General features: G+C 46.0%; 1 long non-coding RNA gene across 2 annotated transcripts in view; it reads left to right on the forward strand.

The window, feature by feature from the left end:
* Nucleotides 1-446: 446 nt before the first annotated feature.
* The window catches only part of LOC307210137, an 85229-nt gene continuing 60954 nt past the window's right edge, over nt 447-24721 (forward strand). The window contains exons 1-4 of one of the 2 annotated variants that reach the window (XR_013835860.1): nt 447-830; nt 6812-6880; nt 10387-10459; nt 19156-19303. This is a non-coding gene — a long non-coding RNA (uncharacterized lncRNA). The remainder of the gene's footprint in view (nt 831-6811; nt 6881-10386; nt 10460-19155; nt 19304-24721) is intronic. The other variant, XR_013835861.1, reaches the window with a different exon arrangement.

Genomic DNA, 24721 nt, shown 5'->3' on the forward strand with positions numbered 1-24721 from the left:
ATGATTAGTAGCCATTGAGAGAATTCTCCTCCATGTTTTTGGCAACACTTCATGCTACGTCAGGGACCATCGCCACATCTCGTGGCTGTGTTCCATAAGTTAGTCATCCGTCGTGTGGAAAAGCACTTCCTTTTGTCAGTTTTCTTGGCTTTCCTGCCTATCGTGGGATGATCCTGGATTCTAGCATTATGAGAAATGATGGGAGGTGAAGAAGTCTACCCCCTTTCTTCTCAGTATGTGAATGTACAATCTACACTTTCATAAAAATAGAGGAAGAGGAAGAAGAGGAAGAGGAAGAGGAAGAGGAAGAGGAAGAGGAAGAAGAAGAAGAGTCGTTTGGATTTGATATCCCGAAGGAGTCTCAAAGCAGCTAACATTCTCCTTTCTCTTCCTTCCCCACAACAAACACTCTGTGAGGTGAGTGGGGCTGAGAGACTTCAAGAAGTGTGAGTAGCCCAAGGTCACCCAGCAGCTGCATGTGGAGGAGTGGAGACGCGAACCCGGTTCACCAGATTACGAGTCTACTTCCCTTAACCACTACACCACACTGGCTCTCAAGAGAGCAGGACCCAAGGTTCAGACATCACCGAAATCTGAGGGTAAACCAATTCTGCGAGGTAGTAAGCTGCCACCACTCCTGACGTCTGTCCGCCCATCCTGAGGTCTCAGGTCAAAGTCTAGATATCCCTAAGATCCCAATGAACAACAGCTAAAGTTGCACTCTCTGCTTTCAGGGGGCGTTCAAATTACACGGCAGATGTGACCAAAGAGATTGAAGACACCGGTTTAGAATCAAGGCTTAACCCAAACAAGTCCACCAAAACCAAGAGGTAGATATTACATTACTGTAATAAACCCGTTGTCTTCTGCATTTTCCCCTGCCCCCGACCTCCCAGTTCAAAGGCCGAGAGGAAAAGTTGAGCAATGTATGCCTAAGTACACATGGGAGGCTGAAAAGCTTCCTTGATTTATGGATGCCCAGGCGACAGGTTCTTTAAAAACCCTGCTCTAAGCATTCCTGCCCTCTCAGAAAGCAGAATCACCAATCAATCTCATTTTGCCCTGGCAATCAACTGTAATTATTCATCTTCTCCAGCCAGGAAGATCACCTCTCCTTCTATTTCAGGGATTTGGTCTATGGTTCTTCAGGCGCTGTTGGACTACAAATCCCATCAGCCCCAGCAAGCATGGCCAATGACCAGAGATGATGGGAGCCATAGTTTGGCAACATCTGGAGGGCCGCAGTCTCCTTAACCTTTCTGTGCACCCAAACCTAGCTTCCAACCTCAAGAACTGTGCACAGAGCACCATCTAGTGGCAAAGTCTTGTGAATGCCTCCATTTCTCCAAACTCTATTAAATCAATTTGACTTTTCTTTTTTTAAGCCATCATTTCAAAGACAAAACTTTGCTTTATTGACTTCTGTATGGCCAGTACAGGTTAGGAACACAGGTAAAAACCTTTCTCCTGTAGAAATGACACCAAATTTGCTTGTTACTCACATTGTACACCTTTTATCACTGCAATTTAACTGGCCCTCTCTTTTTATTGTATATGCTGCGGTTTCGTAAAAAATAAAATAAAATGCTTATGTTTATCTCCTGCCTTTTTCCCCACTAGAGAACCTAAGCCTTGCAGTGGTTCTCAACCTGTGGGTCCCCAGATATTGTTGGACTACAACTTCCATAATCTCTGAGCTCTGGCCTTGCTAGCTAGGGGTGATGGGAGTTGTAGTTCAACATCTGGGGACCCACAGGTTGTGAAAGGCTGAAAGGCATGATGCCAGAATGCATGTGGTTCCTAGGCAGTATCCTATCAGCCTCATGGGTCTTCAAACCATACTCTGTGGGGGGTTTTTAAATAAAAAAACAGAGAGTTTATTTTATTTCCCATTGCTATTAACTACTGTTGGAAAGGGGCAGCACTGAAATACAAATGTTTCTTTATTTATGGCACTGATTTTAGCATTTGCATTGCCTGTTATTCCATGCTTAGGTGCTTCACTGGATAGAACTCTTTAGATCAAATCTTCCACTCCTTATTTGAGGGTTGAGCTATAGTCTTACTGCAGAAAGCTGCCACATTAGCCTGCCCAAGGAAAAGGTGAAATACAATCGATCAGCAGCTGCTAGGAGGACCCAGAGTCATTATGGTTCTGGGAACACAAAGGATGAAGTCAGCATTCTGGGAAAGTGCTAATGAACCAAAAAGCACAGAGAACCTTCTGAGTAATCACCAAACAAATGTAAAGAGACCTACACACTAAAGAGACATGTGCAGGATCTGCCTAAGGTGGAGCTCCTGCGGAAAGGGAAGTGCATTATGGGATAAGGAGTCCTCTTCCAGAGTTTCTCATTTATTGCCTCTAATGAGAAATCAGGCTGAGTCACCTTTTCTTTTTCCTGCCAGCTTTCTTTCTGATGGGAAGTGGGCAGTTACCACTGGAGACTGTCCAGGATGCTACCAGTCAAGTCTGTCAGGTAGAGAGGCTGCTTTTAGCAGACGCATCTCTGTGTTTGTGGTGGCGGCACAGCAAAATGGTGAGAAGGGTGGGCGAGCGTGCATTTGCACGCCTGCACACACAAGCCCTGTGTTATGTACTGAAGTTCTCACCCTGGGCCAGCAGGGGGATACTGTAGATAGTTATGCAAATAAGGGATCGAAAGTGACGTTCAGTGATTGGATAGTTTTAGAAAATTGTTACAGTTACGTTGTACTGGAGCTCTATATAAGCAGGCTGACTGAACCCTTCAGTTCAGTTCTGTTCTGGCCTGTGAATAAACAAGAGCTGTTTGAAGAATCACTGTGTCGTCTGATATGTTCACCCACAACTTAACACCCTGAACCCGAATCCCATTGCATCAAAATCCTGAAGACGGGAACATGTGAATTAAGGGTACAATCCTTTGGAGACATCTGGGAATAAATCTCAAACTCAGGGGGATCTGTTTCTGAATAAATATGCATTGGAGCGGGCTGCATTAAGATAATATTGTACCCTCTCCCCCACTTTCCTAAGAATAGACCTACATTTAAAAAATACAATAGCCATCCCATGGGCTGGGCAATATCTGGTTTTCCACATCACAATATATCACCAGCTAAACATCATGATAAGGGATGTGGGTGGCGCTGTGGGTTAAACCACAGAGCCTAAGACTTGCCGATCAGAAGGTCGGCGATTCGAATCCCCACGACGGGGTGAGCTCCCGTTGCTCGGTCCCTGCTCCTGCCAACCTAGCAGTTCAAAAGCACGACAAAGTGCAAGTAGATAAATAGGTACCGCTCCGGTGGGAAGGTAAACGGCGTTTTCGTGCTCTGCTCTGGTTCACCAGAAGTGGCTTAGTCATGCTGGCCACATGACCCGGAAGCTGTACGCTGGTTCCCTCAGCCAATAAAGCGAGATGAGCACCGCAACCCCAGAGTCGGCCATGACTGGACCTAATGGTCAGGGGTCCCTTTATCTTTACCTTTAAACATCATGATATACTGTTATATTGTGATGCCTGAAATAAGGATGGAACTATGTACGGTTGTGAAAGGGATCCGTTCTGGAGCTCTGGATGCATCCTGAAGGCGCCTGTTCTGCACATGCGTGCGACACCGTAGAGCACTTCTACGCATGTGTGAGACGCACAGAGCGCTTCCGGGTTTGCCACATTCGCAACCCAAAGTTTACATATCCAAAGGGATACGTAAGCAGAGGTACGACTGTAGAGGCATTAGCTGGCTTCATGGTTTTCCCGACATCGTGATTTTGCTGGCGCTTGCTCTTGTGATTCGCTGACCCCTGCATGAGGCAGGGGAGAGATGAGCTGGCAGAGGTCACAGGGACTGCAGGAATCGAGAGAACCATTGGCTGGCTTCACAGTTTCCCCCACATTGTGATTTTTGCATGGCACACACACACACACAGAATGATTCATGATACAGTTTAAGTATAGCATAGCAATGATTTAAATAAATAAACATAAGCATAAGCATAAAAATGCAAACACAACAACCAAAAGGAAAAAAGAAAAGAAAAGACAATCTACAATCTACTCAGAATTTGAAATTTAAAGTTGCTAGATCTGTCTGGTGACTTTCCCCCATTCTGCATTCTAGGAAAATCGAAAGTGGGGTAGGGAAAAGGGCCATGAAGAGGATTAAGACTGAATTAACTGAGCAATGCCAACAGCAAAGACTTCTGTATTAGAAGAGCAGCTCACACATCTATACCTATCACATGTCTATACCTTGGAAATAGCTGTAGCTCTATGGTATTTCCACGCCAAAGGTCCGAGGCTCAATCATTGATGGTTCCAAGTACAGCTGGGAAAGGTTCCCATCTAAAATCCTGGAGAGCCTCTTCCAGTCAGTGGTGGCAATAATGAGCTAGATGGAACAATAGTCTGACCCGTAATGGCAGCTTTCTCTGGACTCAGCTACATTAGTAAGGAAACTGCATTTTGAATGCGTTATAAACATGCAACACCAGATGGCGCCAGAGAATCAAAAGAAATCCGACATGATTTTCCACAGTGTTTTTTCCTTTTGTTTTAACCATTTAATTTCTGACTTATTTATAGTGCCCACCCCCCTGTGTGTAGATTCCCCCACAGATTCCTATGTAGTGGAGCACTTATTTTTAACCTTAGCATCGTAGAGTTGGAAGGCACCATCAAGACCTTACAATGCAGGAATCTTTTGCCCAATGTGTGGCTCCAACCCATGACCCTGAGATTAAGAGTCTCATGCTCTACCATCTGAGCTTTAAAACACAGTAATATCCCACTTTTCCGGTGTGTATAAGCAGCCCAAAGTAGCTTACAACTAAAAAAGAGTTAGGCATAGCAATTTTTGAAAACAAATAACAATAGCACAGCAGGAATAACCATTTTTTTTAAAAAATGAAGGGAAAGACCAAAAGATAAATCAATCGTTATACAAGTCATAAGCCTGCTGAAATAAAGAAAAAGCTTTTCGGGGTCACATCTGCAAAATAAAGCAAATAAAAATGCAATACGCTTTCCCTGGACTGAACAGCCCCTCAACTCACCAGGCTTTCAGAGGATTCTTACTTGAGTTGCATCTTTTTGTTTGCCTTTCTGCTTATCGTGTTGAGCACGCTCATGAAATGAATGAGATTCCGGATGCCCACCTGCTGATATAAATGTCCCATGTCAATCATGAGCACTGTCCAGGAGGCCACAGGAAGAAATGACTACCCTAGGCGGGGCTGTGGCTTTTCTCACTACTGCAATGCCAAGTTTTGTGCCTTGATATTTGCAAGCTGGTTAACCCTATGCTCCCCAATGAACAAACAGGTAAGATATGCATCTTGCATATAATATGCAACAGCCCATGCAAACGGTTCTTTTAAAGAAAGCCTGGGAAGAAATGCATTCCCATACTACCCAAATGTGAAATGGTCCATAATATTGGTGCTAGGTCCAATTTCCTGGCATTTTCAGTTCAAAGAATCAGGGAGCAGGTGATGGGAAAGATCTGAGCCTGAAACCATGGATAGCTGCTGTAATGATTTCTGGCAGGCAAGCAAGCCCGATAAGACGTAATGACTCTCCAGCAGTTTTATGTACATTTATTTACAAAAAGACACACCCAGAGCACGGCTTCTCGCCTGCTCAAATTTACAATAGTTGGTCAGTCTGACTTTTTGTCCCTCCCACAGCAGGAAGGATGGCAAACTCCACCCTTTCCCCTCTTGCCCTTCCGTTGCCATCTGATCTTATCCAGACGGCTACAACAGGGACTGAGAGGTTAACCTCCCCCCTCCCCACTTTCAGTCAACATAGACTCAGACCTCTGCTTATTTGCTGATTGCCTAGCAACTCTCTGGCTGCCTTCCAACTCTTCCTCTTCTTGAGAACTAACAGAGTTTTCCCCAGGAAGGGGGGTTGAACTGCCCTTTCTCAACTCTGTCAGCCAGGTTTCATCTGCAGACTTCTGAGTCTAACTCTTTCCCTGTGCTCTGGGGGCCACGTTCCTGACAGCTGCTGACAATTAAGCAATACTGGGTTACATGAAAAAGTTTAACCTGATACGAGGCAGCTTCCTACTGACAAGGTTAAGGAGACTGAGGACTCCATTCAGGCTTTATTCATAATCAATCACATGATGTAGTGCATGCACACCATTTGAATGGCGATGGCCTTCAACTTGGGGGGGCGGGGCAGCAGCGGCCCTCTCAAATATTTTATTGAGAGAGCTGAAGGGACCTCGGTCCCTAGGAGTTGGCTCCTATGCCTAATCCATACTTTCTGAAACCGTATGAAATCCACTATCTTTTGAAATTTGCACACCTTCCAATTTTCCAGTGCAACTCTCCAGCCACGTACTGCAATGTGTACAAAAATGCAAATACCGGGGTGAAGTGTGCCTAGAAATGCATATATTTGTCAAAATAACATACAAAATGCATTATATGGGGGGACATGGCTTCTCAGATTTGTGTGTATTAGGGAAAATGCATACTACATGCGTATATTAGGGTACCGTATTTTTTGCTCTATAAGACTCACTTTTCCCCTCCTAAAAAGTAAGGGAAAATGTGTGTGCGTCTTATGGAGTGAATGCAGGCTGTGCAGCTATCCCAGAAGCCAGAACAGCAAAAGGGATCGCTGCTTTCGCTGCGCAGCGATCCCTCTTGTTCTAGCTTCTGAGATTCAGAATATTTTTTTTCTTGTTTTCCTCCTCCAAAAACTAGGTGCGTCTTATGGTCTGGTGCGTCTTATAGAGTGAAAAATACGGTAAATCCACACTAAGCTGCTGATGAATTTTCATAAGCACTTTTTAATTTTTTTTTAAGGGAAAGTGATGTGGAACTCTGAAGACTGGAAAAATGGAAAAGATAAAGAAGCCAAAATTGACACATTTGGTAATTCCTACTGAAGACATCCTGTTCTCATTAAGGAGAATCTTTGGTATAAAATATGTATAACAACTGGTTTTTGGATCTAGTTCTTTAAAATATTCCTCAGTGGCTTTCTGCTATTAGATCCAACTGCTTTGAGGTGGAAGTCTGTCTCTGTGACTTGAAGAGTAGCTTCTTTTGCAAGTTTTGCAGATTTAACCCGCTGGGAATTTCTGCACAACACACAGGATAATTTGGAGATAATTTGCTGTGAATTTGGCATCACATTTTTTATTCTTTATGATGCAGATGCATATCATGTAGTGCCTTTCATTTTTTTAAAAAAACACACCATCAGATTATGCAAATGTTAAGTTTTATTTGTTTTTATTTTCCCTTGGCAATGTACAGTGGCAGTTTGGGTTGACAGTCACATTTACTGCTCTAAATTGTCATAGCAGGTTGACTCCACAATAAAGTTTTGTTTGACTAATACACATAGCAAGCACCTCAGAAAGAAGCTCGTCATGTGCCTGGGCAACTGGAACACGAACATATGTGGGACACTAATAGTGCTTTTTTTCCTAAAAAAAATATATGTTTAGGGGTACTCTCATTTCCTTACTCATATTGAAATACTGCCCCTCAATGAGGCTAAACTTAGATTCACAAAATGTTTAGAGGTATGCATACCCCTGCGTTCCCCCCCCCCCAAAAAAAAAAATCACTGGACACTAATAATTTCAAACACAGTTTAGAACCAAACGCAGAGCATGCTCTGGTGTGCTCCAACTATCTTTTCTGAATTTTATTCTGTTTCTCTATTCCTTGAGACACATTGCCATCTAGTGGCAATCACTGGTTGTTTTTTTGCACAATAGTGAGAGAGAGTAGGCAAGTAAATATTTGAATTTCCATGGCAAAACTAACCACTTCTCCATCACTATGAGGGTTCCTTGCTGTCACAATTTATAGTGTGGGCAGATGCTACAATCATCATACGTTACAAAGAAGTAAGCCCCATTGAATTCTATGGATTTCCTGCCTTATAAGGTTGTACACCTCCTGCCAACCTAGCAGTTCGAAAGCACGTCATAGTGCAACTAGAGAAATAGGTACCACTCTGGCGGGAAGGTAAACGGTGTTTCCATGCGTTGCTCTGGTTCGCTAGAAGTGGCTTAGTCATGCTGGCCACATGACCCGGAAGCTGTACGCCGGCTTCCTCAGCCAATAAAGTGAGATGAGTGCCACAACCCCAGAGTCGGTCACAACTGGACCTAATGGTCAGGGGTCCCTTTACCTTCACCTTTAAGGTTGTGCACAGGATTGCAGATTGAGGTGCTTAGTCTTAAGGTGCCACGCAAGACTGTTAACAAAGGCCCCATGAATTTGGGGAAATATTATTTTCATCCCACAGCTTTCCCTCTGTGTCTTGTTTGCAGAATGTGGAATAAGGTGAAGGAATCTATCTCCAGTCTGACTGTCCCCAATTCTGATGGGAGGTGTGAATTGCAGGATAAAATTGGTGGACAAGAAAATTATTTGTTTGTTTGTATTAATAATAATAATAATATGTATTATTATTATTATTATTATTATTATTATTATTATTAACATTATTTCTTGCCTGCTCTTCACTGAATATTTTCAGTCTCAGAGCAGGGATGATAAATGTAAAGGGACCCAGTTGTGGCCGACTCTGGGGTTGTGGCACTCATCTCGCTTTATTGGCTGAGGGAGCTGGTGTACAGCTTCCGGGTCATGTGGCCAGCATGACTAAGCCGCTTCTGGCAAACCAGAGCAGCACATGGAAACGCTGTTTACCTTCTTTCCGGAGCGGTACCTATTTATCTACTTGCATTTTGACGTGCTTTCGAACTGCTAGGTGGGCAGGAGCTGGGACCGAACAATGGGAGCTTACCCCGTCACAGGGATTTGAACCGCTGATCTTCTGATTGGCAAGCTCTAGGCTCTGTGGTTCAGACCACAGCGCCACCCGCGTCCCCAGAGCAGGGAACAAAATAATAAAAATAAGTGGGGGGGGGGGACAGTATAAAACAGTGACAAAATCCTATAAACAGGTCCAGGAAACAACGAAGTGACAGCTCTGTCATAAAGTAAACAAGCAAATCTAGAATGTAAAAAAATAAAAAAAATCAAGATTTTCCCATTTAAGGAAACACTTAGGTAGAAACCAACGTAAGACATTCACACAGATGAAACCACCAGTGGCCTTAGCAACCGTTCCCACCCTGGTTTTCCCTTAAGGCAGCCCACTCACTTGCTGTCAGGGACTGGCAGGGCTGTGATAAGTGTGTGCCGGAGGCAAGGGGGCTGGAGACTGACTTGAGAGCCAGAACCAGTGATTTGTGGGCTTCAGTGCCACCCCAGAGGCAGGAGCCAGGGCAAGAGGAGAGGTCAGAGCTGTCAGGGATCAGGGCACAGGACATGTCAGAGAAGCTGGAAGAGACTGATCAGGTCAGAGGAGGGTTGGGAGAAGCTAATGGGGGGGGGGAGTTCCCAAGGCAATCTGCCATTGACTTTCAATTCTGCTCTACAGCGCCATCTGGTGTCACATTTTTATCGCACATTTTAAGGTTATAAATTGACCTGTGTAGCTGAGTCTTGGGTTGCCCCAGCCATAACGAAACATGAAATATTAAAAATAACTTCTCTTTACAGGGCTGCCTTCAGATGTCTTCTAAAGGTCGTATAGTTACATACCTTGTTGGCTTGTGAGTTGCTCAACTCCATGCCCTCCAACATTTATCCGATGAAAATAGGGACGTCCTAAGGAAAAGCTGGACATTCTGGGATTGAATAAGAAGCCAGGATGGCTTCTGTTAATCTGGGACTGTCCCTGGAAAAAAGAGACACTTGGAGGCTCTGCTCTTTCCCCTTTTCCTCTATTGGTTTTGAAGCACCTGAAGAGGGAGGGGGAAACCATCATTTTTTTTCTGCAGGGGTCACTGTGGTTGTTTCTGTCGGACACAAATACAGGTGATTTCAAAAGGAACATAGGAAGCTGCCTGATACCTGATCAGACCATTGTTCCAACTAGCTCAGTCTCAGCACGGACTGGCAATGTTTCTTTGTGGTATCAGTCAGGGAGACTTTCCCAGTCCTACCAGGAGATATCAGGAATTGAACTTGAGGCATTCTTCCTGCAAATTGGAACCAGGACCATACAGCAAAAGGCTTTGCAGATGGCAAGGAAGCACTGTCAACAAGAAGGCTCAAGTCAAATTGCAACGATCGCCATTTGACAGGCATGTGAGAGAACCGAGCCAGAAATTACAAATCTGGCACCAGCCATAAAAATATATAATAATGATGTCAATATGTAGAAACTGGAAAGACTGTAGATGGAAGCTCATTAGCCTCCCTCAATCCATCAGGTTAATGAAGAACATGGTCCATAAAATATGCACTTGCATGCTGCTATAAAACACAACCCTCCGATGTTTCCAGCTAATAGAATTATTTTTCACAATGCAAATTAATTGCTGTAATTTTTCATCTGTCTCTAGAAACAGGCCAACGAGTTGTTATGGATTAGTAAGCAAACCCGTTTGAGTTCAGTCCTTTCGAAAGCATCCCTCGGTAAGTCCACCTCTCTCCTTTCCACTGACGGCTATCAATCCTGGTGGGGTTCTTGACTCAACTCTGGCAAGGAGTATTCCTGTAGAAACTGCACATGACGTCTTTGTAGGAGTGCAAATATCCAGAGTGTGGGGTCAGGTGGGATTACTATGAGGAATTATAAAATATGCATCAAGCCATTGTGTCCACAATGAATGCATTGTGTTGACTGGGTTTGAGACATTGACAATAATTTATTATCAAATCCCATAACCCTCTGCATCTCTGGCCATTTCCTCTACTGTCCATTTTTCTTGCCTGACAAGTCAAGTACTGCAGGCAGGCATGCTGGGTCATCAAAGACAATGGGCAGTTTCTTTTATGTAGCTTTTCTGATATGTTAATTTTAGGATGTTAATCTTAGGGCCAGGAAACAGGTCTCACATAAAGGTGATGATCGCTGTCCTCCTGGCCATCCTTCTTATCATGTGTATTGATTGTTTATGACCTCCGGGGTTGCTGAATGCACTCTTTTGTAGTTTTCATTCATTTACCCCAAAAGTATGCATGCTTAACTAGTGGTTGTAGTTTAACTTTGTCACCACGTGGGGTTTGTTGAAATGCTCAGAAGAAATCTGACTGGTTCTTAGAACACTCTGTAAAAAGTTCATTTGTGAATAAAACGACCTGGGCTGAGGGGTGGAGGGACGCAGAGATTATTATATGCACCTGTAATGGTTCTAAGGGGGTTGCTCGTGCGTAAGTTGCTGCCACTCCTGGCTAGGTTGCCTGGTTGAACCCTTTCTCTCTGGACAGCCTTGCACGCGTGGCTGTCTCAGTCGCTGGCAGAATCCGTCAGCGGGCGTTTCTTAAACTTCTTCCAGCAAAAAAGTTCTTTGACGCCAAGTCTCCTCCTACTCTCCCTGCGTGGAAGTCTTCTGCGCAGGGAGGGTGTGGGCAGCGGAGGACCCGTACTCTCCCCACTAGTCTCCGGTGAAGAGTCCTGGAGCCTTTTCTCCGACTCCCCCATCTGCTCCCCTTCTCTCCTGGTGTTACGCTGATTTCCTTCCCAGCAGATGGGCTGCCTCTCTCCCTGCTGGGACCCTCTCCGGCATTGCTCTGGAGCCTTCCCTCCGCCTCTGGCTCTGATGGCAGTTCCCTGACATCCACCTCCCCCCCAGGACCCCCTCCACCCCCGGCCCGACCTTATGATCCAACTTCATCCCTTTCCTCGGCCGACGATGCAGGGAATCCCCTGAAGGAGCTGTCGCCATCCTCTGAGGATTCAAAACCCGCTTCTCACCCCCTCCGATCTCTTCCCGCAGGGTGGGCCTCCCAGTCTGATTCTTCTCCCTTGGACTCCTCCCCTCCCTCCTCTTCAGAGGCAGGAAAACCCACAAAGTCCTCTTTGTCATCTGTGGTTCCAAATTCTTCCTCCCAGAATCTTGCTAGTGGTTTTGGTTTATCCGGGAACAGGCTGTGGAATTCTTCCACCAGATACCCCTCATTGATCACCTCAGCGGGGACCCACATGTTTTCTGACCTGGGTTCTCCCTCCCAAGCTACCAAGTACTCCACCTGGCGACCTCGCCACCTTGAATCAAGTATTTCCGTGGCCTGGTTGCGGTGTTCCCTCTCCTCTACCTGTGGGTGGGTGGTGACTCCTCCCTCCCGCCCCGGAAATTCCCGCCCCTCCCGGTACGGTGAGAGTAAGGACCTGTGGAACACCGGATGTATCTTCATGCTGTCAGGCAACTTGAGCTTGAATGCCACTGGGTTCACCTGTTGTGTTACTTCAAAAGGCCCCAGCTGTCTTGGCTGCAACTTTTTGCACCCTCCCTTTAGAGGTAACCCTTGGGTTGACAACCACACCCGGTCTCCCACCCGTATGGCCTCCCCCTCCCGACGGTGCTTGTTCGGCTGCCTTTTGTAAACCTCCTTGGCCCGCTCCAAGTTCATTTTGAGTTGCTGGTGCAAGGCTTCCATTTCTTCTACAAACTGCTCTGCCACGGGCACACTCCATGCTTCCTCCCCCCTCCCCAGGAAGGCTCTGGGGTGACACCCATAATTGGCCATGAACGGGCTCATTCCCGTGGACACATGTTCAGCGTTATTGTATGCAAATTCAGCCAACGCTAGTTTCTCTACCCAATCATTCTGTCTCTCGCTGACATAACAGCGCAGGTATTGCTGGAGTATACTGTTCGCTCTTTCTGCTTGTCCGTTGGTTTCCGGGTGCCTAACCGCTGAGAAGCCCACCTCGACCTGTAGCAAGCTCATGAGTTTCCTCCAGAACCGGGAAGTAAATTGTTTCCCGCGATCTGAGATGACCCTCGAGGGAGCCCCATGCAGCCTGAAGATGTGATCTACAAACAACCTGGCCGTCTCCTCCACCGTCACCGCATGTGAGCAAGCTATGAAATGGCACATCTTGGTCAGTAGATAGACTGCTACCATGACTGCTGTCTTCCCCCTCGACTTGGGCAAATCGGTCATGAAATCAATGGACACCACCTCCCAGGGTCTTCCCGCTGTGGGTAAAGGTTCCAGTAACCCTGCGGGGGCAGCCCTCTCCCCTTTTGCCCTCTGGCATCTGTCACACCCCCTTACATATTCCCGTGCATCCTCCCTCACCTTTGGCCACCAGAACTGCCTGGTGACGAACATTATGGTCTTGTGCTGTCCAAAGTGTCCAGCGGTTGGATTGTCGTGGAGCTGTTTGAGTACCTTCCCCCTCAAGGTCTCCCCCGGTACATACAGTGCCCCCTTATAGTACAGTAGCCCTTCTTTTTCCTCAAACCCTCCATTGTCTTCCCTTCCATCCCGGAGTTCTCTGATTTTCGCTTGAGCGAACGTGTTGTCTCTGGTAAGCCCTGCCAGTTCTCGTTTCCCAACCAACGCTCCCCCCCCACCCATTTGTCCTCGGGAAACACGTGTCGGATCTCCGCTGGTCCCTCTCCCTCCATGTACTCCGGCTTCCTGGAGAGAGCATCCGCTCTTACGTTTTCCTCTCCCGGCACGTATCGTATCTCAAAGGAAAACTTGGAGAACTCCTGAGCCCATCGAATCTGTCTCTGCTTGAGTACTCGCGCGGTCCGCCAGTATTCCAAGTTCTTGTGGTCAGTACAGACCTGAATCTTGTGCTGTGCCCCTATCAACAGATGTCTCCATTGTCGAAAAGCCGCATAGATTGCCAGCAGTTCGCGGTCATACACGGTATAGTTTTGCTCCGACTTGCTCAGCTTCCTCGAGAAAAAGGCACATGGTCTCCACCCCTGCTTGGCCCCCGGCTGCAACAGGACCGCCCCAACGGCTCGGTCGGACGCATCCGTCTCCAGTCTCATGGGCTTCTCCAGATCCACGTGCAGGAGCTCTTCCTCCAAAGCAAACGCCTTCTTCAGTCTTTCAAACGATTGCTGGGCACTTTCGGTCCACGCGAACTTCTTTTTGCTACTCAGACAATCTGTGATGGGCGCGGTCAGGTGAGTGAAGTTCTTTATGAACTTCCTGTAGATGTTGCTGAGCCCCAAGAACCTCTGCACATCCTTCTGGGTTTTGGGGGCCTTCCATTCCAGCACTGCCTTCACCTTGCTTGGGTCCATAGCTAGGCCCTTGTCTGACAACTTGTACCCCAGAAACTCGACCTCTCTGGCGTGAAATTGGCATTTTTCCAGCTTGACCCACAACTGGTGCTTCTGCAGTCTCTTTAGCACTTCCCTGACGTCCCTGACATGTTGCTTCTCATTGTCTGAATAGATTAAGACGTTGTCCAAAAAGGCTACGCAGTTCTTGTACAGCAGAGGCCCCAACACGTGGTGCATGAAAGCTTGAAAACAGGCAGAGCCTGATTGTAATCCAAATGGCATGACTAAGTACTCAAAGGCCCCCAGGGGGGTGAACATGGTGGTTTTCCATTCGTCCCCCTCCCATATTCTAATCAAATTGTACGCTCCCCTGAGGTCCAGCTTGGTAAAAAATTGCCCCCTTCCTCACCCGTGTTAAAATGTCATCAATCCTGGGCATTGGGAAGGTCACGGGTTCTGACACCAGGTTCAGGGCCCTGAAATCCAATACAAGTCTGGGCTGGTTGGTGTCTTTTTTGTCCACAAAGAACACCGGACTGCCCCCCACCGCCTTTGATTCCCTTATGAAACCCCTCTTCAGGTTCTTGTCAATAAACTGCCGCAACTCCTGCATCTCCCGGTCAGACATGGCATGCAGCTTACCCACTGGCAGCTAAGCCCCTGGGAGTAAGTTGATTTGGCAGTGAAAGGGTCTATGGGGGGTAGTCTATCAGCCTCCTTCTCGCTGAAGACTTCCTTCAGGTCAGCATATTGTGGTGGCACCTCCCCTTTTGTTTCCACCGCCAGCCCAGCCACCCTGGCCACTGTCATTCTTGGGTTCTCTCCCCCCAGACAGTGTTCCAAGCAGTAGGCTGACCCAAAGGTGACTGACCGCTGATGCCATGACACTACTGGATCATGCAGTGCTAGCCAGCTCATTCCCAGAATTATTGGGGGTCCTGCCAGAGTGGCCACGTGAAAGCCAATGGTCTCTGTGTGCCTGGAAACCCTCATTCGCATTGGAGGGGTCTGGTGTGTCACTTCCCCTCCCAAAAGTTCCCTGCCGTCTATGGTTGTCACTTGCAAGGGAAAATCTAGTGGCAGTAGGTGGAGTTGGTGCTCCAGAGCAAAGTCCCTGCTGAATAAATTGCAGGAGCTCCCCAAATCCAGCAGCCCTTCCACTTTCACTGGGTGCCCATTCAGGAGTTCTAGCACCACCTCTATGGCTATAGCTGCCCTGGGAGGGTCAGGCTGGGGCACTTCTATTAGTTGCTGGCCTGGCTGCTGCCCCCTATGGTTGGCAGCCAGGCATTGTCGTTTCCCTGTGCCTGCCCTTCCTCCCCCTTCTCCTCACAGCCAGCAGCCCCCACCATCCCTTGCCAGGCCTTTCTTTGAGGGCAGACCCTGGCAAAATGTCCTGGTCGTTGGCAGAGGAAACACTTTTTGGCGGTCTTCCAGTCCTTCCCCTCCCTCTTGTGACCTTCACTGGAGTTTGAAACCTCTCTCTCGCGTGCGCCATCTATCTCCATTGGCTCAGCCGCCTGGGAAAGCTGTCTCAGTATTTCAGGAATGCGGTAGTCATGGCAACGTTCCCCTCTCACTTCGCGTTTCTCCTGAGCCCGCGCTTCCTGCCGCACTCCAATCGCAAGCACAGCCTTGGTCAGCTGATCCATCGACTGTGGGGGGCCCCGGGGGACAGCTCGTCCTTCATAGTTGGTGACAACCCCTCCTCAAACAACATTTGAATCGGTTCAGCGTCCAGATCCCACCCGAGCCGGTGGATCAACATAGCAAAGCGTGACCAGTAGTCTCTAACTGACTGGCTCCCCTGCTTGCACCCCATCAATTCTCGCCGAGTCACACTTTGCTCCACTTGAGTGGAGAACAACGCATTCATCGCCTGGAAGAATTTCTTAAGGTCCTTCAAGGCATCATTTTGCGTCGCCATTAGGGGCCTGATCCATTCGCGCGCCCCATCCTCCAGATGCCCCACAATATAGGCTACCCTCTCCCCATCATCAGCAAAGTCATTATGTTGCAGTTCCAAAGCGTACTCTATTTCCGTTCGGAACGCATTGTAGTCCTGGGGTTTCCCCCCAAACTTGTGTACCAGCCCCGGTACCTTCCTTGCGATGGGGGTGGGTCTGACCTGGCAGAATCCGTCAGTGGGTGTTTCTTAAACTTCTTCCAGCAAAAAAGTTCTTTGACGCCAAGTCTCCTCCTACTCTCCCTGCGCGGAAGTCTTCTGCGCAGGGAGGGTGTGGGCAGCGGAGTACCCATGCTCTCCCCACTGGTCTCCGGTGAATAGTCCTGGAGCCTTTTCTCCGACTCCCCCATCTGCCCCCCTTTCTCCTGGTGTTACGCTGATTTCCCTCCCCAGCAGATGGGCTGGCTCTCTCCCTGCTGGGACCCTCTCCGGCATCGCTCTGGAGCCTTCCCTCCGCCTCTGGCTCTGATGGCAGTTCCCTGACAGCACCCTTCCCAGAGTTTTGCTGGTTCAAGCCTCTGTGTGTATTCTTATTAATCAGAGTTCAATCCTTCCTTTACTTTGGGAACGCCTCACGTCTTATTCAGAGCTCCTGAGAAAATATGCTGCCCATATGTTTCTGAGAGAGTAACTTGCTCTGTGGCTGCATCCACACCATACATTTAAAACATATAGCATCCCGGGAACTCTAGATTACCCTGTAGCAAGGTTTTTAGCAGGGGGAATTAGAATTAGAATTATTTGATTATTGATGTAAACCCCCAAAATGTTTTCTATAGTTATGTTTCCACCTCTATCTTTAGTACATTTTATTTTATTTTATTGCTATGGCTAATGGCTGATGCAAATAAAGATTCTTCTTCTCTAGCTTACACCCAAAGCTACAATTTCCGGCACCCTTGACAAACTATACTTCGCAGTTGTTGTTGTTGTTTTTTTGGGGGGGAGTCCTGCACTTTAAATATGCTTTGTGTATGGCGTGTACACAATTCCTTCTTGTCAGCAGAGATCTTTCAGGAAGACCCACCTTAATGTCTTGCCACTGGGAACTGTACGCTTGGTGATACAGTGGATTCCTGGCTCGGGAAAGCCCTCCTGCCTAAATTTCAGTGGACATCCACACTGCTGGCCTTCAGCTGAAAAAACATAAAATCTGGCTGTTTTGTTCAGGCCATATATATATATATATATATATATATATATATATATATATAATATACTTTTCAGGTTTATACACTTCACTAATTTTACCATCATTTTAACATTTATTTTTAATACCTTCTGCATATCCAAATTAACTTAATTTGCCCATTTATTCATCTTCTTTAAATATACACTCTTATCAAACTGCAGCCTATTACAATAATCCTCCCAATATTCTTATCTGTTTACAATCTATCTGTAAATATTCAATGAACCATTTCCATTCTTTTATTTTAAAAAATTGTCATCTTGATTTCTTATTCTTTTGGTAAGTTTCGCCATTTCTGCATATTCCATAAGTTTTTGTATTCATTCTTCCTTTCCTGGGACTTCTGCTTCTTCCCATTGTTTTGTTCAGGCCTTTGGGCGCCCTTTGCAGCCGTCATTTGATACTACGACTAAATTTGCTTTTTATTTGTGTTTTAAACTGTGAGGACTTTGTTCTTTTATTCATGACTCACCTGGGGATCCTAGGCTGCAGGGTGAGGTATAAATAGCTTAAGTAAAACAAAACAAAGCAAGAAAGCAGATCTCCTCAGGAAACTGAATTCTGGGCCACAGGTACTGTCAGGGCAGGGCTCTGAAGGCAGAAGGCCAGGCCCCTACTCAGTGCCGGATTTCCATATAAGCTAAACAAGCTATAGTTTTTATTTATTTATTATTTAAAGGGGGGAGGGAACCCTGGATGTACGTTTCCAAAATATAAGATACAGTGGTGCCCCGCAAGACGAACGCCTCGCAAGACGAAAAACCTGCTAGACGAAAGGGTTTTCCGTTTTTCGAGGCGCTTCGCAAGACGAATTTCCCTATGAGTCTTGCAAGTTTTTCCCCTCCCCCCCTTTTTCTAAGCCGCTAATAGCGCTAATCCGCTAATCCGCTAATAGGGATGCTTCGCAAGACGAAAAAACCGCTAGACGAAGAGACTCGCGGAATGGATTGTTTTCGTCTTGCAAGGCACCACTGTATAAAATAAAACCTACATACAGCAACAGTGTTTTGTGTTGTTATGTAGGCTCCTATGATGTAAGCAATGGGCCCCGCCTGATATCCTGCTCCCTAAAATATCACTGGTTTGCTCATTTCAACAATTTGTTGTTGTTGTTGTTTAGTTGTGTCCGACTCTTCATGACCCCATGGACCAGAGCACGCCAGGCACTTCTGTCTTCCACTGCCTCCCACAGTTTGGACAAACTCATGCTGGTAGCTATACAACCATCTCGTCCTCTGTCGTCCCCTTCTCCTTGTGCCCTCCATCTTTCCCAACATCAGGGTCTTTTCCAGGGAGTCTTCTCTTCTCATGAGGTGGCCAAAGTATTGGAGCATCAGCTTCAGGATCTGTCCTTCCAGTGAGCACTCAGGTCTGATTTCCTTAAGAATGGATATGTTCGATCTTCTTGCAGTCCATGGGACTCTTAAGAGTCTCCTCCAGCACCATAATTCAAAAGCATCAATTCTTCGGCGATCAGCCTTCTTTATGGTCCAGCTCTCACTTTCATACATCACCACTGGGAAAACCATAGCTTTAGCTATACGGACCTTTGTCGGCAATTACTTTAACAAAATACATACTGTATTTGGTTATGTGCAAATGGCTTTAGATACTTACTAGGTTCATAAATCACCATATAGCATATGTTCAACAAAAAAAACCCCAGCGACAATTTGTTGTTGACAAAGGACAGCTGGACATACATAAAGGGCCCCATTGCCTTCAGTAGCTTAGGGCCTCGTCAAACCTAAATCTGGCCCCGGCCCTACTTGGCAGAATGAGGAGGCCCTCAAAATGTATTAGGACATGCATGCCACATTTTGAAATAAAGTGAAGAAATGGACAATACCACCTCTAAAGAGTCTGTCCCCGTCCCCCTCCGCCAGCTGACTATTAAGGTCTTGCCACCTGTCCTGTATAACACAGGACAACGTCCTGTTTTGATACAGTTTTGTCTTGTAATGATCTCTCCCAGCTATTGACAAAAAGAAGAGGAGAAGCAGAGGATTTCTTGCTCGAGAAGAAAGGAGGTCATTAGTCCTTGTGAGGAAAAAAAAGCTGAACTGGACACCAGGAATATGTTCAGCAGGCATCTGATGTTGGGATAAAGGAGTCAGGCATATGTGAGTTCTCTGGTGCTTTGTGTACGTTTGCAGGATTAGGTACTTTGGTCTATACAGTATACAGTTATAATCCCAAGCGGAGCCATTCTGGTTATCTGAATCTGAATTCAGAATAGGAAGAGGCTATTCTGCGAAACCTGTAACCCTCCTTGTGTTGCTGGAGAACAGCTGCCATCACAGCTAGCCAACATGGTCCCTGGTGTGTGTTATTATTTGTTAAGTTGTGGGTGAACATATCAGACGACACAGCGATTCTCCAAACAGCTCTTGTTTATTCACAGGTCAGAACTGAACTGAACTGAACTGAAGGGTTCAGCCAGCCTGCTTATATAGAGCTCCAGTACAATGTAACTGTAACAACTTTCTGTAACTATCCAATCACTGAACGTCACTTTCGATCCCTTATTTGCATATGTGGACCGGAACTATCTACAGTATCCCCCTGCTGGCCCAGGGTGAGAACTTCAGTACATAACATTATTATTATTATTAGAATTTATATACCGTCCTATACCTGGAGGTCTCAGGGTGGTTCACAGATGGGAGGGTTGCCAAGAGGAAGGTACTGATGTACAGTGCCCACAGCCAGAACTGTCTTTCAAAACATAAGGAAGTTTCTAGCTCTCCTTGAAAGAGAGGTAAGAAGCAAAATGTTCTGGTATCATCTAAGCAATTTCTGTGAGATGAACTAACCTGGCTGCTTCCACCTTTCAGTGTTTTGAGCAGGGAGTCAGAGCTGTGATTGACAAGTGAGTTGTTTAGAAATCAAAATATAGGAATCCCTGGGCTCCTAAAGAGCTGCTGTTTTCCCCTCCTATTTAGCGAACATTTCTTTCCTGCTTCTGTCTCACTTTTCTAGTCCAGGGAGTCCCTGTGGATTCACCTTCCTTTCCCCCCTAGCAACCAGGATGCATCTTTTTGGTGGTGGGTTTGTCAGAGATCAGGTACTCCCCAGAAGTTATTTTCTGCAAATGCTGCTACACAATAAGTGCAGGTGGAACTTAATGAATCCTCAGTCTCCCAAATGGCAAATGCAAACGGTGAAAACTTTGCAAAGTGGCTTAGGCAGGTCTCCTGCAAGAGCTAAAGATCAGGCACGTGCAAAGAATTCACTGCATAGTTAACTTAACGTACAATGGTATACAGCACATGTCTGCCTCCTTTGTGTTTAATGAGGCTTACTCCCAGGTAGGAGGGTACAGGATTTTGTATAGGGCTGGCTTTGTGGGGAAAGCAGGGTTCTTCTGCCACAACTGGGTATTCCAAGGAGAAATTCAACAGGTTCAGTCTTTTCTAGTATGGAAACAGAATCACAGGGAATGCTTTATCCTTCTCATTCTATCTGTCAGACATTTTATTATGTTTGTGGCCACTGATTAATTTTGTGGACACTCCAAACTTCCTGCAATAGAGGACACACATTTGCATACAGCGCAAAATATATGTGAAGCTTATGCAAATCTGTCTCCTCCTTTGCAGGAAAATTCCTGGCCACAGGTTGCCCATCTCTGCAGCGCTCCTGAAAGCCATTCAAACCTATTTAGAAATACAGTCTTAGGCATTTCATCAGTTCAGCGTTTTTTGCAAGTCGGCAACAATTGCTGTGCAAATGACGTGTGAAACATTGTTGAAAATGGAGAGCACATTAGGATGGGGGCTCAATATTAATCTCGCAGACAATGTGTGTAATAGCAAAGGATTTGAACTGTAAACTGAGCTGGGAGCTGAGGCAGATGATTCTATTTAAAGGCTTTAGTTTTCCTTGTTTCTCCTTTCTTCCTCATTTGCAGTGACATTTCTAATTGCACTATTTGCTCTCAACTTGTCTGATGTATCTTATTATATGCTTTAATGATTTTTATACCCCAAATTGTTAACTCCCGTAGAATAATATCGGCAATATTTTACTCCCGAGAACATTACCCATGGCTGCTTAGTCGCGAGTGGAAATCTTGCATTTAAAAAAGATTAATTCACTTGGGGACATTAACGGCATCTGCCTTTAGAATAATTTAAGTCATGTAATGCTATAAGTATAGTTTTTGTGATGAGTAGGGATGAGAATCACAGAATCATAGATTTGCAAAGTCATCTAGTCCAACCCTCCACAATGCAGGACTCTCAACTAAAGCATCCATGACTTCTGCTTAAAAACCTCCAGTAGAGTCCAAAGGATCTTGCTGGATGCCCAGTGAAGATGATTCCAGACCTGGGTGGGAAGCTGTTCATGCAATGATCCTGTGGATAGCTCAGTTGGTAGAGCATGAAACTCTTAATCTCAGGGTTGAGCCCCATGGGGTTTGAGCCCCATGTTAGGCAAAAATTTCCTGCGTTGTAGGGGGTCGGACTAGATGACCCTCGTGGTCTCTTCCAACTCTACAATTCCATGATTCTATGCAACTCCTGTGCAATGTCTAGCTTAGCCCTCATGTCTTTCCATAGCCTGCCGCCAGACAGCCTTTTAGCTGGATTTCCCAAGGAATTGAAATTGGGACCCTTCAAGGGATGTGGGTGATGCTGTGGTCTAAACCACTGAGCCTCTTGGGCTTGCTGATCAGAAGGTTGGTGGTTTGAATCCTCGTAACAGGGTGAGCTGCCGTTGCTCTGTCCCAGCTCCTGCCAAACTAACAGTTCGAAAGCACGCCAGTGCAAGTAGATAAATAGGTACCGCTGCAGCAGGAAGGTAAACAGCATTTCCGTGCACTCTGGCTTCCATCACGGTGTTCCATTGCATCAGAAGTGGTTTAGTCATGCTGGCCACATGACCACAAGCTGTCTGTCGGGCAAACACCGGCTCCCTCGGCCTGAAAGCGAGATGAGCGCCACAACCCCATAGTCGCCTTGGACTGGACTTAACCATCCAATGGTCCTTTACTTTTTTACATACCTCATACCCCAAGAGCGGTATAGCAAATCTCCTGCGTTCTCTGCCCGTTAAACTGCACAACTTGAAGTGGATTGGCAGAGGAGGCTTGTTTGCCCTGTTCAAGAGGCATCTGAGTGCTCTGCAAACAACTCATCAGGCTGCCTTGTTCATTTCAGTGGAAGGAGCTAATCTGTGTGCACGTGGATTTGGACAACAGGATGTTCTCCCTCTGTGTGTTTGTGTGTGTGAAAGAGAGAGAGGGAGAATCACAGCTTTGAATCACATCCACACCATATACAGTGGTACCTCTACTTACAGATGCGATCTGTTCCGGGGTGCCGTTCGCATCACGAAAGGTCTGTAAGTAGAACGCCGCTTCTGCACGTGCGCGTGATGCAATAGAGCGCTTCTGAGCATGCACGAAGCACACAGAATGCTTCTGCACATGCGGCGACACCTGGAAGTATACACTTCCGGGTTTGCCACATTCGCAACCCGAAAATCCACAACATGAACCTAACGCAACTAGAGGTATGACTGTATAGCATATATAATATAGCATGTGGCTCCCCCCCCCCCAAGAATCCTGGGAGCTGTAGTTCACCAAGGATGCTGGGAATTGTAGCTCTGTGAGGGGTGAGCTCAGTGCTTTTTTTCTTGGGGGGACACAGGGGGACATACCCCTAAACATTTTGTGAATCCCAATTTGAACTATAAAACCACTATGGTGATTTTCTTGAGTCAAAATGAGAGTACCCCTAAACATATTTTTTTTAGAAAAAAAGCACTGGGTGAACTACATTTCCTAGGATTCTTTTGGGGGAAGCCATGGCTGTTGATGTGTTTTTAATGTGGGTTAAACGTATGTGGGCCTACATCTTTATTTCTTAAGTGACTGCAGGCTTCCAGTGACTGCCCAGCACCCAAAGCCTGCATATTGTGGGGTCATTTGACAGAGAAGCATTGTTCAATTGTCAGTGCCATTGACAGTTTGTAATCTGCACAGTCCCCTAAAGGGAGGCTTTTCTGTTATCTTGTTGAAGCCATGCCTAGTACTTTCTCTGGTTTATTGTTTTGCCGTTGCCTATAGATATGCCAGTTTCCTTTCTAGCTCAGTTGCCAAATGACTATGCCACAATTGGTGAATGTCTATTCTGAAAACGAAAAAGGAATTGGAACAAGAAAAATAGAGTAGCATATTATTGTCTACATCATCGTTTTCACAGCCTCTGAACTCTTGTTTGTGCTTTTATTGTCCCTTTATGTGCCTATCTTCAAGGATATATCATTGATCTTTTGAAGAGGGGGAACCCCATTTGGAATTCTGTTATCATTCTTTTATTGTGCTTTCAGGTACCAACTAGGGATCTTCAATGGTCCTTGTTCCCTGAGCACTGGGAAGGGGTGATTTGATTCAGTTTGCATTTAAAGGCAAACTCACCAAATTTTCCCTTTCCGGAACAATATGCAAACCAAAGCACAGCCAGCCTGTGAAATTTGCACTTCCCCGAATTCTGCAATGCCGTTCCCCAGCCATGCAAGGTATGCAGAAATACACATATTAGGGTAAAGTGTGCAGAACAATATATATATTAATAAAATAACACAAAAATGTATTAATGCAAAAATGCATTAAAATTGCTTTGCAAATTTAGTTTATTAAGCAAAAATTGCATACAAAAATGTGTCTATTAGGAGAAATTTGCAGTAAGATGCTGACAGATTTCCATCAGGACTTATTTATTTATTTATATTTTAAATAAATTGATGCGAAAAAGTAGAGAACTGATCTTAAGAGTGGTGAGAGCCAGTGTGGTGTAGTGGTTAAGAGTGGTAGACTCGTAATCTGGTGAATTGGGTTTGCGTCTCCACTCCTCCACATGCAGCTGCTGGGTGGCCTTGGGCTAGTCACACTTCTCTGAAGTCTCTCAGCCCCACTCACCTCACAGAGTGTTTGTTGTCGGGGAGGAAGGAAAAGGAGAATGTTAGCTGCTTGGAGACTTCTTCTGGTAGTGATTAAGTGGGATATCAAATCCAAACTCCTCCTCCTCCTTCTTCTTCTTCTTTTTCTGGGAAAATACGAGAAACTGAGATGGACAAAAACTAACATAAATATACCTCTCCTTACTGGGAAGCCGAAGGCAATTTTTTATGGCAGGCTTCACCAACCTGGTGCTCTCCAAATGCTATGGGCTACAACTCTAGCCAACATACCTGTACTGCCTGAGGGCTGATGGGAGTTGTAGTTCAAAAGTTTGTCCATTCGGGATTAGAACCCTGACCCTACACACACACACACACACACACACCCCAGATAGAGAGAGAGAGAGAGAGTCTGCTAGAGCCAAAGCTATGTGCATTTTACAGAACCCAGGACCCTAAGGCTATAATCCCAACCATGCCCACTTCCTTGGGCAAAAGGCACATTTAAGGTGGTTAGACAACAAGGGCAACACTTGACAGAACCTCAGAAATGAGATCAGGGCATTCTTACCCACATTGCAGAGGTTAATAGCTTTTAGTGCACAACTAGAGCTGGATCGAGGTCTCTT

Source organism: Podarcis cretensis (assembly GCF_951804945.1).
Source record: "Podarcis cretensis genome assembly, chromosome: 2".
Classification (NCBI taxonomy): Eukaryota; Metazoa; Chordata; class Lepidosauria; order Squamata; family Lacertidae; genus Podarcis; species Podarcis cretensis.